Genomic DNA, 15,736 nt, shown 5'->3' on the forward strand with positions numbered 1-15,736 from the left:
TCACAAAAATACAGAGCCTAGACGCTGAGGCTAGAGACACCAAATGTGGTATAAATAATGACCATCACGATGTAACGCTCCTATCCACCCGTCTCCGCATAAGAACCCGAAGCAATCAAACAAAACCAAATTTATAAAAGAAAAAAAATTCCTTCGGACTCATACAAGGAAACTAACGGCAGACGGAGCATTGAGGGAAGTACAGGTCTCAGCCGAGTTCTCTATCGCTATACATCTATGATCCAATATTCGAAATTTGCATAAATATTTATCAATAAATATAAACAAAACACAACAATTCAGATGTTCATATAAATTTTATTACAAACTGGGGTGGTGAATATGCAGTCAATCGTTAGTTGACCATATATACACACCGTTAAAACCAAGCAGGCAAAATACACTAGAAAGCATACACTAGAAATTCAGTTTAGTAGAAATTTAAAATGAGAATCCGGGCTCTAACTTCTCTCAAAAATTTCAAAAAAGCTATCGATTGTAATCTAATTCCAATAATTGATCAACTAAGCAAAAATGTGAAGGTGATAATGCAAATACTAATATACTGTGTAAATACCGACCAAAAATTTTTCAAAAAAAGCAAAAACAATTCAAAATTACAATAATCTCGTAGTTCGCAAAAAAATATATAAATCCGAGCTTTTACTATCTATTACTTTTACTAATCGTGATTCAAATTTCAAAGAATAACTCAAACTCTGAAAAATTCATAAATTTCCAAAGCTACTTGACTGAGTTATAACAAATTATAATTAATATTTGGAAATTCAGAAAAAAATTACAACAAGGTTACCTCAGCAGCCGAATAATTCAAAATTAATTCCAACTTCGATATCTCTTATCAATCAGATGAAAAATAATCCAATAATAGCATTAATAAAAAAAAGTATAAGAACTTTTGAAACATCGGGAGAAAGAATAATCTTCCAATCAATTTACTAATTTATCAGTCTAAAGAAATTCAATTCTCGACATGTTGAACTATTTAAAAAAAATGTTAATACTACAAAAATTCAAAACAATATAAAAAAACACAAGTTGTATTAAGTTTTAGCCTTAAACAGTCATATATCCTGCATTTCTAACTAATCTGAAGCAAAAATACAGCAATGAATGATTTTTCAATTTTTAGTACTAACTTTCGAATCAACCTAATATTTGTTCTGAATTTCACTTAAATACAAAACCACTTATACCAAGAATTTCCATTCCGTAAAGACAAAAAATCGGATTAGTTTTACATAATCAAAGAAAGTTATGATTTTAAACTTACTCGTTCAATTTCTAAATCCTGAACGATCAAATAAAGAAACTGGTGTTCAGAGCATTAATTCGCATTTTCTCGGCCAATTCAAAACTATCGCAAAAAGTACATGAAAAAATATTCTTAGATTAAGCAGATAGGAAGGTAATCAAGAATACTGGATCATAAATTAACGACTCGACACTCTTCATGGGGGGGGGAATTCCGTAGAGAAAAATATTTAAAAAAAATTGACAAAATCACAAGAGATAAGCTGAAAGACCAACCAAAATGGACTAATCTGCAACCCACTCTTCGGTAAAGCACTTCTACCCCTCTACACATGCAGTCAAAATAGGTCACTTACCATTAATATTATAGACGTAACAATTTTTCTCCTATTCGTTTACCTGTCCCGGACTTCTGAATCTGCACCCTTTGGTCTCTTTGTAGACTTGTATTTTTTACACTACTGACCGATCAATGGAATTATGGCAGTGTAACGTAGTTTTTGTCAAAGCGAGCCTACTGATCAAAAAGGACTCTCGACAAAGACAAAGAAAATTTCGAGAAAAATCCAAAGCAGCAAAAACCATTAATATTGTGCAATAAAAGGCACAGAATTAAAGCACAAACTTCAATAAAATAAGCTTGTAACACACTCATTACTATAGGTCAAATAGACCATGCTGCCCACTTGAATCACTTCCGACCATTTTAAACTTTTCTTCTTTTTTAAAAAGAAAGAACAAAAAAGCACAAAACAAATTCGTAATCTTTCACTCGTATTTAACAGAATTAAGCAGCACTGAAATATGTGATATTGCCCTTCATAAGTCACTCACTTTCAAAACCACGCTACACTGTCGATCCACGTCAACCATAACCACTACACGAAGCACAGCCAAGAGGCAGAAACAAGCAAAAGAACAGAACTCAAGGCTAAGACATGTTGTCCCCGAGGAATATAAAAGTCAAGTCATCGCCGGGAAGCTTCCTCCCACGAACGACAGCTTGAATTCGAATACAAGGTTGCCAGCTCTGAACACCAACTTTATTCTCTCGTTCTTTTTAACATTTTTTTAAAAAAACTACCAAATGATTAATACATTTGAAAACCTTAGTTATATTATTTTTTAATATACAAACAATGAAATCTTTTAAATTTTTGAAGTCGGCAATTATGAACCACTCAGAAAAAGATAGAAAGTACATTTCTTTACAATAACAATTCTCCTTTGACTCAAACCAAAACTGAAAAAGTGCATCTAAGATACTTATGTAACAGATCGTTACATCTGCTGCCTCCTGAAGAAAAAAATTCACAAATAGGGAATTTTTTTATACATAGATAACCTGAAAATAAACAGATATACAAAATTATAAATATTAAAATTCCAATAAGTATAAATATTAAATAGTTGTTCAAAAATTATAGTTATCTTATCAAAAATGTCACCAATTTACTATTATTAAATTCTAACAGCCTCAAAAATTTCATTTTATAATTACTTTGAAATTATCCAAATTTTAATATTATCAAAGAATGATTCTAGATCATCTAACAACAAATTCAAGTTAATAAATTAATTACATTAACTATATAAACTTTAAAAATGTTACTAATATTTACATTCTAACTACCATTAATTTAAAATATTATTCATTCTAGAAATTTAAAGCTTTTAGTTAATGGATGAGCACAATAATATCAATATTTACAATTTTCTATATCAAGTTAGAGAAAATAAAATACCCTGACTAAATTTTTAATATATATAACAAATATAAACTCGCAACAACACAAAAAATTTTAATTGATGGCCATCAATTACGAAAATCATAATATAGCTATTAAAGAACATTGAATGAAATTCTTACATTTTTACAAATAAATTACAAACAGTAAACAGAATAAATTGATTTCTTTCCTTCCAGAACCAGACTCCCAAAAATCAATTGTAACGAGGCTCTCTATAAATTTTAATTTCCGACACGTGACTTCTGCGGTATGAACCCAAGTTATCATTTTCGTCTGAGACCAAAACAGTATTGGGTGTTAAAAATTTTCTAATAACAAATGGTCCATGCCATTTATCGCTCAGTGACTTGGCTATCCTATCCTTCAAAGAAGATTTTATGTGAGTCCTTAACAAGACCTTATCATCAATTCTAAGGTTAACATCCCTTCGACGTTGCAACATTAACTTTCGTCTACGATTCCAACTTTTTTCCATATTTGACAATGCAGATTGCCAAATATCATTAGATGTTTTTCCAGCGAGATCTGACTCAACAATGTCCCATCGGATTTCAAGAGGGGTGTAATTTGGACGTCCGAGAAAGGCTTCGATAGGTGACATTTTTAGTCCAGAATGCTCGCTCAGATTTAAGGTATATTGAAGATCTGGAATGAGAGTAGACCAAAGATGCTGTTTGTCAGAAAAATACGTTCTCAACGATGATTTTAAGGTCTTTATAAAACGTTCAGAAATATTCCCACCTGGATGGTATGGGCTCAATCTAATGTGTTTAATACCTAATCCAAAAAGGAAGTTCTTAAAATTCTCCGAAACGAAGATAGAAGCATTATCAGTAGAAATAGCTTCTGGGAAGCCTAATCTACTAAATATCTCCAAAATCTTATTAGATACACTTACAGAACTAAGAGTTCTCAATTTTTCGAGAACAACAAACCTGCTGGCATTGTCCACACCAATTAAGATGAATCTATATCCTCTTGAATTAGGCAGAATTCCGATTACATCGAACATCCAGTGGGCTCCAATGCGTTTATTGTATTCAGATACTAGCTGACCCATCTTCTTCTGATTTTCTTCTTTAGATAGTTGACATCGATGGCAAGATCGAACATAATTCTTGACATCATCTGATATATTGTCCCAAGTAAATTTTTTCATCAGCTTCTTTAGCGTTTTATAAATTCCAGAATGACCACCGACTAATTTATCATCGTGGTGATATTCCATCATCACACGACGTAAATCTTTCGGTATTACTACCTTATAGGGATTTATGGCTGAATTAGTTTTTTTCATCAGAACACGTTTGTTCAAAACATACCCGGGACAAGATTCCCCATTTTCTATCTTGTCTATAATAAGCTTTAACATTGGGTCTTCTCTTTGTAAAACATCAATAGCCTCTTTTACCAAGGGTAGACGCCAAGTATGAGCAATTTTTAAATTTTTATTAAATGTTGCTAAACCAACTGGACCATCAATAATTCTAAATTCAAAAGGGTCATGAACCCGGGTCAATACATCGGCAACAAGATTGTCAGCTGACCTTACATGCCTAATTCTAAAATTAAATTGGCAGAGAGTCTCCACTAATGGACCATATTTCAACACCCTTTTGGAATTTCCCAATATCCAAGTTAAAGCCTTATTATCGGTAAGCACGTCGAATTCATTGACCAAATACTGACGAAATCTAGAGATCGTCTTTACAAGACTTATAAATTCGATCTCGTAAATACTTCTGTGCTTATCGGCTTCAGACAATTTTTTATTGAAATAGGCAACAGGTTGCATCTCCCCTTTGCTATTTTCTTGGGACAAGCATCCAGCTATACTTTTCCCGCTTCCGTCAACGTTAACTACAAACCGTTTGTTTAAATCTGGGGTCTTAAGGACCACATTATTAATCAAAATGTTCTTTAATCTATCAAGGATTTTTTGATGATCTTCGGTCCAGACAAATTTCGAATTAGTTGACTTTAATTCGCTAAGCGGTCCCATAATTTCTTGAATCTCTGACGCAAACTTAGCGTAGTAACTGAATAATCCCAGAATCTTCATTAACCCTCTTCTATTCCGAGGAGGAGGAATATTCTTAATAGCAGACACTCTTGAAGGGTCAATTTCCATTTGGTCACCGGAAATAATATAACCTAGATAGTTTATTTTTTTATAAAAAAACAGACACTTGTCTGGAGAAACAGTTATATTATATTCTCTAAATCTTTCTAAAACTTTAATTATCGTTTTCTTATGTTCCTCAATACTATTGGAAGAGATCAGGACATCATCAAAATAAGTCTTAACCCCTTCTTCTTCCAAGTCTCCAAGTACTTTTTGCATTGCTCGAGCTAGAAGGCTACTTCCGGTTTTGATTCCAACAGGCACCCGGGTATATTGATATAAACCCTTCGGGGTGACTATGGTCGTTATATCTCTCGAGTTTTCATCTAGATATATCTGATTATAAGCTTTCTTGAGGTCTATTTTTGAATGAAAGAGCTTATCTGCTAAACCTGTAAGACAAGCTTCAAGATTAGGAGCCGGAAAAGCATCATTTACTATTAACTCGTTAGCCTTAATGTAATTTCCGACTATCCTGAAAGTATTGTTCTTATTTTTAACAAGGAAGCAGCTACTTGCAAAATTAGAATGATCTACTTCTATCAATATACCTTGTCTAACTAGCTCCTGAATTTGTTCATCGAAAATTTTTGATTTATCCCGTGGAACCGGAAATGGATTCTGTTTAAACGTTTTATTTTCTTTCAAATGAATATGACCTACAAAATTCTTAATGCAACCAATTTTTGTTGAAACAACATCTGAATAATCATTCTTTATCGAGTCAATGAAATTTACAATGTCAGGACTCCTATAACTCCAGGACTCATTTACTGAATTTGGTTTTTCAACCTGAGTGTAAGGCTGGTTTTTCACCTGACCCGACCGATCTTCAACAATTTTTGAAATCGAATCACCATCCGGCAAATACTTTTTATTTCGTTCCAAAAGGGCATGGAATTTTTCCGCTTGCTCCACGTCCACGTCTGAGGTTTCTGAAGAACTGTCTTTTAAGATGTCCTTCCTTGGCACTAGTTCTTTATAGTTTTCATGACTTTTCGTATCACTAAGATGTTTATCTTTCTTCTTCTGATCTAAATCCATTGCTGGAAGACAGCCTTCTTCCTTGATTTTGTTTTCAGCCAAACTTTTATTTTTCTTCTTATTTCTCTTCTTTTTCTTCTTCTGATTTACAGTAATTAACGAGGCATCAACCACCGAAGACCTTCGAGGAACACTCTGGGACTGTTCCGTTGACACCTTTTGTTCATCACCTTTATCCATCAATAAAGCCCTTCTCGAATTTTCACTTAACGGAGAAGCAAGCTCACATAATTGTTCATCACAAGGCATTGATGAAATCCTAGCCATTTCTGAAGAAAATTTAACATCACCATCTACCGAACTCTTCATAAAGCCCCACTTTCCATTCTCCTGAACCTCAGCCGCCTTTGGTATAAGATCTTCATCAATCATAGTTCCCAATAAATTTTCATCAGCACCACTACATGGACTAAATCCCCTAACCACTATTGGATCATCTTTATTTAAATCGCACTCAATCATATTACGCAAGTCTAACAATTGAGTAGGATTAGGAGCGTTGATTTTCAAAATTCTTGATTCGAAATTATCATAGTCTAAATCGCATTGCACTTCTTTATTAGATCTTCCCACTGAATTCAAATCGGCTCGAATGAAGATGGAAGTCAATCCAGAATGAAGAACAGAATCAGAAGCACCATCTTTTTTACCCATACTCGAACAGTTGTTGTGGCCGACACGATCACCAGACCTAAACTCCAAATCTCGCATTTCTCGGTGGTAACTCAAGCGAATTCTTTTTTTTCCATTGTAAAGAATTAAACTATTATTTTTATAGTCAACCACTGCACTAGTTGCTCTCAAGAAAGACATTGCCAAAAGACACTCGCACGGTAGTTGTTCTACAATTCGAAAATTCACCCTTTCAAAATGTCCAGACAAATTCACGTTGAGTGAAATTTCTTCCTTCGTAACGAAATTTAGTCCCGAAGGAGCATTAACCACTCGTTCTTCAACAACTCGAATGTATTTCTCAGCATTACAACGTCTCACTAACTTATGGGTGACGAGATTAAAACTTGATCCACCGTCAATGCAAATTAAAACCGAAACACCATTAATTTTGCCATAAACAAACGTAGCCACAGCACCATCTAATTCGGATGGGATTCTTCGATCAAAATTCAATAACTCACTCTTAGGTCGGTCTTTATTTTTCTCTAAATGCAATCCTGAAGTCATCTGATTCCGTGACTTTCCTTTCAATTGACTCGATTGTTCATTCGGAAATAACTTACAAGTTTTCTGATTAATCTCGGATTTATGACCAAAATTTCGGTTATCTCGACTATTAGATAATACTACATTCTGTTTTCCTTTATTACTTCCCATAAATTTATTATATTCAAGCTGATCCCTATTTCTAAGTACATACTGTTCAGCAATACTAATCAGTTCAACTCTATCACGAGGAATATAAAAGTTCAACATACGAAACCTTTGGTTAGGATGCATTCCATTCAAAATGATTTTAACAAGCTCTGATTCTTCCATCGTCATACCAATAACATTCATGGATATCACTATTGATTTAACATAATGATCCATTAATTCATTAAGTTTTTGTTTCCTGTAAATACGCTCGGAAATGAGAGTATGAATACATACAGGAGTGATAAACTTCTCTAACAAAATACGTCTCAGAGTTTCCCAATTCATACTATCATTTAATGCAGAAATAATATTCCGTAATACAGCCCCTTCGCACTTCGAAACCAATACTGTTAAAATCATTCCTAATGAATAGCTTGTTTCCAGCAAAACTTCTTCAATCCTAAATAATAACTCAAAAATCTGCAGGCTATTATTGCCATCAACATTCCTAAAATCTCTAAATTTATTTTCCAAGTACTCAGAAGATCGTTGAAAACAATGTTTTACCATAAATTTATGTTCCATATCTAAAGTCATACTCTGAGGAATAGAATGTGACACTGGATTTACTAAATTTAATCTTTGTCCTTGATTATTTGGATTTCTACCATCAAGATCCAAATTAGAATTTAAATAACCAAAATTAGTATTTCCTGCTTTAGGGGTACTGTTCCGAATATAAGAAACCCTTCTGTAATAATTACCAAGGTTTAAATATCTACTGGCAAATCTATCATTTGAATCATTATTTTGACACGGCCTAATATAAAAGTTCTCTGGAGATGGCTCAGCAAAACTAACCTGACGATGATCTCTCCTATTTTCATCTAAACTCGGAGCATTCGCTACTCTACTATAACCAAAGGTATCATCAGATAAATGTATTGAATTATTAAAATCATTCTGTACATGGGAAGGAAACCGTCTAACATCAAAACTATTTTGAGCCGGAGGAGTCAACTCCATACTCATGGTTCCGAAACTCGACCGTTGGTCTAACTGAAATTGACCAGTTGCATCTAAAGTCACATAATCTAATTCGGGTATTTCAATACTGACATATTCCCTACTTTCCATAATGGTAACAGGAAGAAAAAATAAAAAAAAATATTAAATAAAATAAAAGATTAATATTCAGAAATATCTACTATGACTATTATAACCCATATAACTACACCAAATGGAAACTGAACCACCAAGGTGACAAAACCAAATCAAGTTCTGGAAGCGAAAGATTTTTTTTATAAAACCACAAAAAATAAACAATATAAATCTCAGGAGAAAAAGTCTTATCAGTAATTAATATTAAGCTTAATAAATTAACAACAAATTATTAAAGAAGAGGCAGAGATGTACTAACTAATTTCCAAATTACCAATAATGCAAACTACTTATATTATCACAATTAAACATGAAGACAAATACAAAAAAAATATAAGTGGACTTGACTTTTATTATATGTAACGCTCCTATCCACCCGTCTCCGCATAAGAACCCGAAGCAATCAAACAAAACCAAATTTATAAAAGAAAAAAAATTCCTTCGGACTCATACAAGGAAACTAACGGCAGACGGAGCATTGAGGGAAGTACAGGTCTCAGCCGAGTTCTCTATCGCTATACATCTATGATCCAATATTCGAAATTTGCATAAATATTTATCAATAAATATAAACAAAACACAACAATTCAGATGTTCATATAAATTTTATTACAAACTGGGGTGGTGAATATGCAGTCAATCGTTAGTTGACCATATATACACACCGTTAAAACCAAGCAGGCAAAATACACTAGAAAGCATACACTAGAAATTCAGTTTAGTAGAAATTTAAAATGAGAATCCGGGCTCTAACTTCTCTCAAAAATTTCAAAAAAGCTATCGATTGTAATCTAATTCCAATAATTGATCAACTAAGCAAAAATGTGAAGGTGATAATGCAAATACTAATATACTGTGTAAATACCGACCAAAAATTTTTCAAAAAAAGCAAAAACAATTCAAAATTACAATAATCTCGTAGTTCGCAAAAAAATATATAAATCCGAGCTTTTACTATCTATTACTTTTACTAATCGTGATTCAAATTTCAAAGAATAACTCAAACTCTGAAAAATTCATAAATTTCCAAAGCTACTTGACTGAGTTATAACAAATTATAATTAATATTTGGAAATTCAGAAAAAAATTACAACAAGGTTACCTCAGCAGCCGAATAATTCAAAATTAATTCCAACTTCGATATCTCTTATCAATCAGATGAAAAATAATCCAATAATAGCATTAATAAAAAAAGTATAAGAACTTTTGAAACATCGGGAGAAAGAATAATCTTCCAATCAATTTACTAATTTATCAGTCTAAAGAAATTCAATTCTCGACATGTTGAACTATTTAAAAAAATGTTAATACTACAAAAATTCAAAACAATATAAAAAAACACAAGTTGTATTAAGTTTTAGCCTTAAACAGTCATATATCCTGCATTTCTAACTAATCTGAAGCAAAAATACAGCAATGAATGATTTTTCAATTTTTAGTACTAACTTTCGAATCAACCTAATATTTGTTCTGAATTTCACTTAAATACAAAACCACTTATACCAAGAATTTCCATTCCGTAAAGACAAAAAATCGGATTAGTTTTACATAATCAAAGAAAGTTATGATTTTAAACTTACTCGTTCAATTTCTAAATCCTGAACGATCAAATAAAGAAACTGGTGTTCAGAGCATTAATTCGCATTTTCTCGGCCAATTCAAAACTATCGCAAAAAGTACATGAAAAAATATTCTTAGATTAAGCAGATAGGAAGGTAATCAAGAATACTGGATCATAAAATAACGACTCGACACTCTTCATGGGGGGGGGGAATTCCGTAGAGAAAAATATTTTAAAAAAATTGACAAAATCACAAGAGATAAGCTGAAAGACCAACCAAAATGGACTAATCTGCAACCCACTCTTCGGTAAAGCACTTCTACCCCTCTACACATGCAGTCAAAATAGGTCACTTACCATTAATATTATAGACGTAACAATTTTTCTCCTATTCGTTTACCTGTCCCGGACTTCTGAATCTGCACCCTTTGGTCTCTTTGTAGACTTGTATTTTTTACACTACTGACCGATCAATGGAATTATGGCAGTGTAACGTAGTTTTTGTCAAAGCGAGCCTACTGATCAAAAAGGACTCTCGACAAAGACAAAGAAAATTTCGAGAAAAATCCAAAGCAGCAAAAACCATTAATATTGTGCAATAAAAGGCACAGAATTAAAGCACAAACTTCAATAAAATAAGCTTGTAACACACTCATTACTATAGGTCAAATAGACCATGCTGCCCACTTGAATCACTTCCGACCATTTTAAACTTTTCTTCTTTTTTAAAAAGAAAGAACAAAAAAGCACAAAACAAATTCGTAATCTTTCACTCGTATTTAACAGAATTAAGCAGCACTGAAATATGTGATATTGCCCTTCATAAGTCACTCACTTTCAAAACCACGCTACACTGTCGATCCACGTCAACCATAACCACTACACGAAGCACAGCCAAGAGGCAGAAACAAGCAAAAGAACAGAACTCAAGGCTAAGACATGTTGTCCCCGAGGAATATAAAAGTCAAGTCATCGCCGGGAAGCTTCCTCCCACGAACGACAGCTTGAATTCGAATACAAGGTTGCCAGCTCTGAACACCAACTTTATTCTCTCGTTCTTTTTAACATTTTTTTAAAAAAACTACCAAATGATTAATACATTTGAAAACCTTAGTTATATTATTTTTTAATATACAAACAATGAAATCTTTTAAATTTTTGAAGTCGGCAATTATGAACCACTCAGAAAAAGATAGAAAGTACATTTCTTTACAATAACAATTCTCCTTTGACTCAAACCAAAACTGAAAAAGTGCATCTAAGATACTTATGTAACAGATCGTTACAACGAGGAGGTTAGAAGCAGAAAATAAATTTGGGAAAAGTCTCCATCCTGAATCCAATATGATTCCTAAAATATAAGCACAGTATATGCACAGCCCGAACTACTGAACCTAAAAATACGAAATTTGGTATAAAACCCTTTCATCAAACGTGCATTAAAAGAATAATAAAAATGTTCAAGAAGTCGCCATCTTGAATCCAATATGGCGGACGAGAATATATTTCACAGTCGCTGGGGATAGAAACACCAAATGTAACACAAATATTGATTATCAATATGTGATCACGCAATGAAGTACGAAAAAATCGTCATCTTGAATCCAATATGGCCTCCTAAAATAAAAATCAAAGCTATATGTACAGTCAAAGTTCTGAAGTTAGATGTACCAAATTTGGTAGAAATATTTTTGAGAATGAGCAAGTCAAGGAAACAACGCCAAATTTTGAAAAAAATGCCATCGTGGATCCTATTTGGAGCCTAAATAAAATAAGGAGTGTATATGCACAAACCAAATGGCTGAAGCTATACAAACACAGAGTTTGGTATAAATGTGCATTATGATAAATTGGTAAATCCATTAGGTAAATTGGATAATACCAAGAATGCAAAGGAAGGAATACGAGGATATTCGGCGTATACTCACCTTCAATTTTGAGACACCATTGTATGGCTACCTAAAATTTATGAAGTCTATATACCGCATCTATAGAGTGTGTAATAAATATCAGAGCGTATCCCACCTAAAATTTTAGGATGACATCACTGGAAACTTTGAAAATGTTGTCATCTTGAATTTAATACGGCAACCGTACATACAATTTCAAAGTAGCCACCATTTCCGTACAATGTAAGCGTAGTTTGTTTTCGTCCACTTTTTCGAGGGCTTTTCAGACATCTTCGCTTTTTTTCTGTATTTTCATTTTGTTGGTTAAATTCAGATGGCAATTAGTAGTTGTTTCGATTAAAGTCATATACAGGGAAAAGTTCCTATTTCGTGATTGCGACCATATTGAATCCAAAATGAAAACCATTTCAAAGTTTCATATTATCCCATTTACGTAGTCATCATAATGCACATTTATACCAAATTCAGTGTTTCTGCCTTCATCCATTTATTGGGTTATGCATATACTTTCGTTATTTATTCAGGGCGCCATACTGATCCACGATGGGAACTTTTCTACATTTGGTATTCTTCCCTTTACCTGCCCATTCTCATGAATATTTCTACCAAATTTAGTACCTTCGATTTTTATTATAGGAGGCCATTTTGGATTCAAGACAACGACTTTTTCACACTTTATTTATCATTTCGTGATCACATCTTGATAATCAATATGTGTATTTCATTTGGTATTTCTATCCCCAGCGATTGTGAAATACATTCTCATCCACCATATTGGATTCAAGATGGCGACTTCATGAACTTTTTAAAGAAAGTATTTCGTAATACACGTTTGGTGAAAGGTTTTTCTATCAAATTTCGTATTTCTAATTTTCATTCTCATTCCCATTCATCATAATCAACATTTGTCTTTGATGTTTCTAGCTTTAGCCATTTGACCTAGAAATATAGATGAAGGTTCTGAGGTCCAGGGACTTTACCGTCCTTTAAAAATAGGACAAATTGCAAGAAAGGGTATTTTTTGCGGGGATATGAAGATTCGGTGTAGGGAAGTTCGGTGCAGGCCCTGGACATAAGGTGGACGCTTCCAGACCCTGGACCTGTTGTATCAGCAATCCATCATTCCTAGCAATTCTTGTGCAGTTTAGAACATTTTAAAATGATATAATGCATTGAGGAAAAATAGTTTTTAAATATTAATATATATACACACATATATATATATATATATATATATATATATATATATATATATATATATATATATATATATATATATATATATATATATATATATATATATATTTATCCCGATACCGATGGAACGACCATACATTGGCGTTTTGCATTCCATCAGGCGACCTGGTCGATCAGGCGACGCTATATGGTCGTCCAGTGGGAAACCGTGTTAGACGATCTCCTCTCACCACCACAAGTGCGTAGAAATCAACTTTGAAAATTGACGTTGGTGGTCCCAACGGTGCTGAGATAACTTTTTCTTGTATAACTGTAGTTCAGGGTTTCATCGGCAGGTGCGCGACAGTCGTGAGCGTATAGCTTGTCGAGCGTATAGTTCTATATACATCAAGGCGCGTTGGACCACCGGAAGTTCTCATTTCGCAGTTGGCAGCTGTGCTCACCATTGGCTCGTGCATGCACTTTGTTCTGTTTGCAGATTTATCGCGGTTTCGGAAGCTAGAAGAAACGACATGAATGAAGGAATCAAACAATGATTAAAAAATAACTGAAAAAAAAAACTGACAGAATATTTTATATAGTAATATACAAGACGATAAGAAAAAGTTACAATGCTTTTTTAGCTTGTACATAGAATACATGTGACTATCTACTAATAATTATTATAATACGTTGTTTCAACTATTATCATACATATTAATCGTGTGGGGTGTCAAATACTTTTACAAGCAGTGTTGGGCGTCTTTGGGCCACTTTCACATAATAAAAGCCGCAAGTTACTGGCAGAAATTTAAAAATGTTTTATATCCATTTATAAGAAAATTGTCAATCGTTTTATACTAGTTCCCTTAAACCTCGGATCTGTTTCCAGCAGAGCCATAGCAAGAAGGGGAGGCGCGGGGCGGTCGTCCCAGGCGCTGATGGCTAGAAAGCGCCGAACGAGCAAAAAGAAAAAAAAGTGCTAGAAATGATTAAAAAAGTATTGACGGCCTATTAAATCAATGTTGTTGTCGGTTTTGATACAATTTGATACAACTGTAACACTCCGACTTTGATCAAATTTGTCAGTTAGATACCACACATAAAATACACGAATACGTGTTTTTTTTCTTTTATAATTTTCTGTGGAGGAGAAACAATTATTGAGGACCAAAGCCCATATCCAATATTTCGGAAGTTGACGCCCGAACTCAGTATGAAGTGGACCGAAGTGAATGATATTGTACCTAGTAGATGTAAAATGAGGGAATACTTGTTTCGTATTTTCCTGAAACAAAGAAATAAATGGGTGGGGCAAAGACTCTTTCAAATATTTGATTACGAAATATGAAAAGTGCTAATTAGTATACTTTCGAAGTGCCTAAATTACATAGAGAACGCAACGAAAGGATGTTAAGAAACGATACACAAAAATAAGCTAACCCGTGTTTTGTAGTTTGTGCGGAAAAACTGTGTGGATGCCAAGGTACTCTCCTAAAAAAGTACATAATAAAGCAGAAGCGCAGGAAGGAGTGGACCGAAGCGAATGAAATTATACATAGATCTTGTATATGTAAAATAAGGCAATACGTGTTTCGCAAGTAGCCTGGGGGCGCTAACTTCAGTCTTTGAATTTGAACTTTTGAGGGCAGAAACACGAAACACTCGAAATTCACTGTATTGATTCCTACTTTTAGGTCATCTATCTATTGCTAAAATTTCACTATTTTCACACTAGTTTTTTTTTCTACATATAGCGTATTTTATAGTATTTCGGGGTGCGCCTTTAACCCTTACAGTGTTTTCCCCATAAATAAAAGCACGTGCCGATTTATTTGCTGTTCGATATGCAAATTTGAAACAAATCAGTACGGAACACTTGGGAAACACGAATTGCTTTATTTTACATAGGCCCCTATACAATATCTACATACAATTTCATTCGCTTCGGTCCACTCCTTCTTGCGCTTCTGCTGTAATATTTACTTTCTTCGGAGGTGTCTTGGCCCAACACTATTTTTCCGCAGAAACTAAAAACACGTGTTCGTTTTTTTTTTTTTTTTTGCCTATTGTCCTTACACAAAGTGTTGTAGTAATTCTCATTAGGCACTTCTAATATATACTTATTCGCACTTTAGATATTTTGTAATCAAAGGTTTGGAAAGGTCTGTGCCCCACCCACCTATTTTATGTTTTTTTTTTTTTTTTTTTAAAGAAAATACGAAATAGGTATTTCTTCGTTTTAATTCTACGGTATCTATGCATAATTTCATTTACTTCGGTCCACTTCTTCTTGCTTTTCGAGCGCCAAATTTCAAAATTCTGGGTTGGGGCTTCTTTCCGTAAAAAGAAAATACGTATTTATTTATTTCATGTGTAATATCTACCTGCCAAATTTGATCAAAATCGGAGTGTTACA

General features: G+C 33.5%; 1 protein-coding gene across 1 annotated transcript in view; it reads right to left on the reverse strand.

The window, feature by feature from the left end:
• Positions 1-283: 283 nt before the first annotated feature.
• Positions 284-15,736, reverse strand: part of LOC145671321 (uncharacterized) — a 503,933-nt gene continuing 488,480 nt past the window's right edge. The window contains exon 10 of the transcript XR_014128506.1: positions 284-2,620. The gene's annotated coding sequence lies outside the window, so the exon portion shown is untranslated. The remainder of the gene's footprint in view (positions 2,621-15,736) is intronic.

Source organism: Thermobia domestica, chromosome 15, assembly GCF_964235325.1.
Source record: "Thermobia domestica chromosome 15, izTheDome1.hap1.1, whole genome shotgun sequence".
Taxonomy (NCBI): domain Eukaryota; kingdom Metazoa; phylum Arthropoda; class Insecta; order Zygentoma; family Lepismatidae; genus Thermobia; species Thermobia domestica.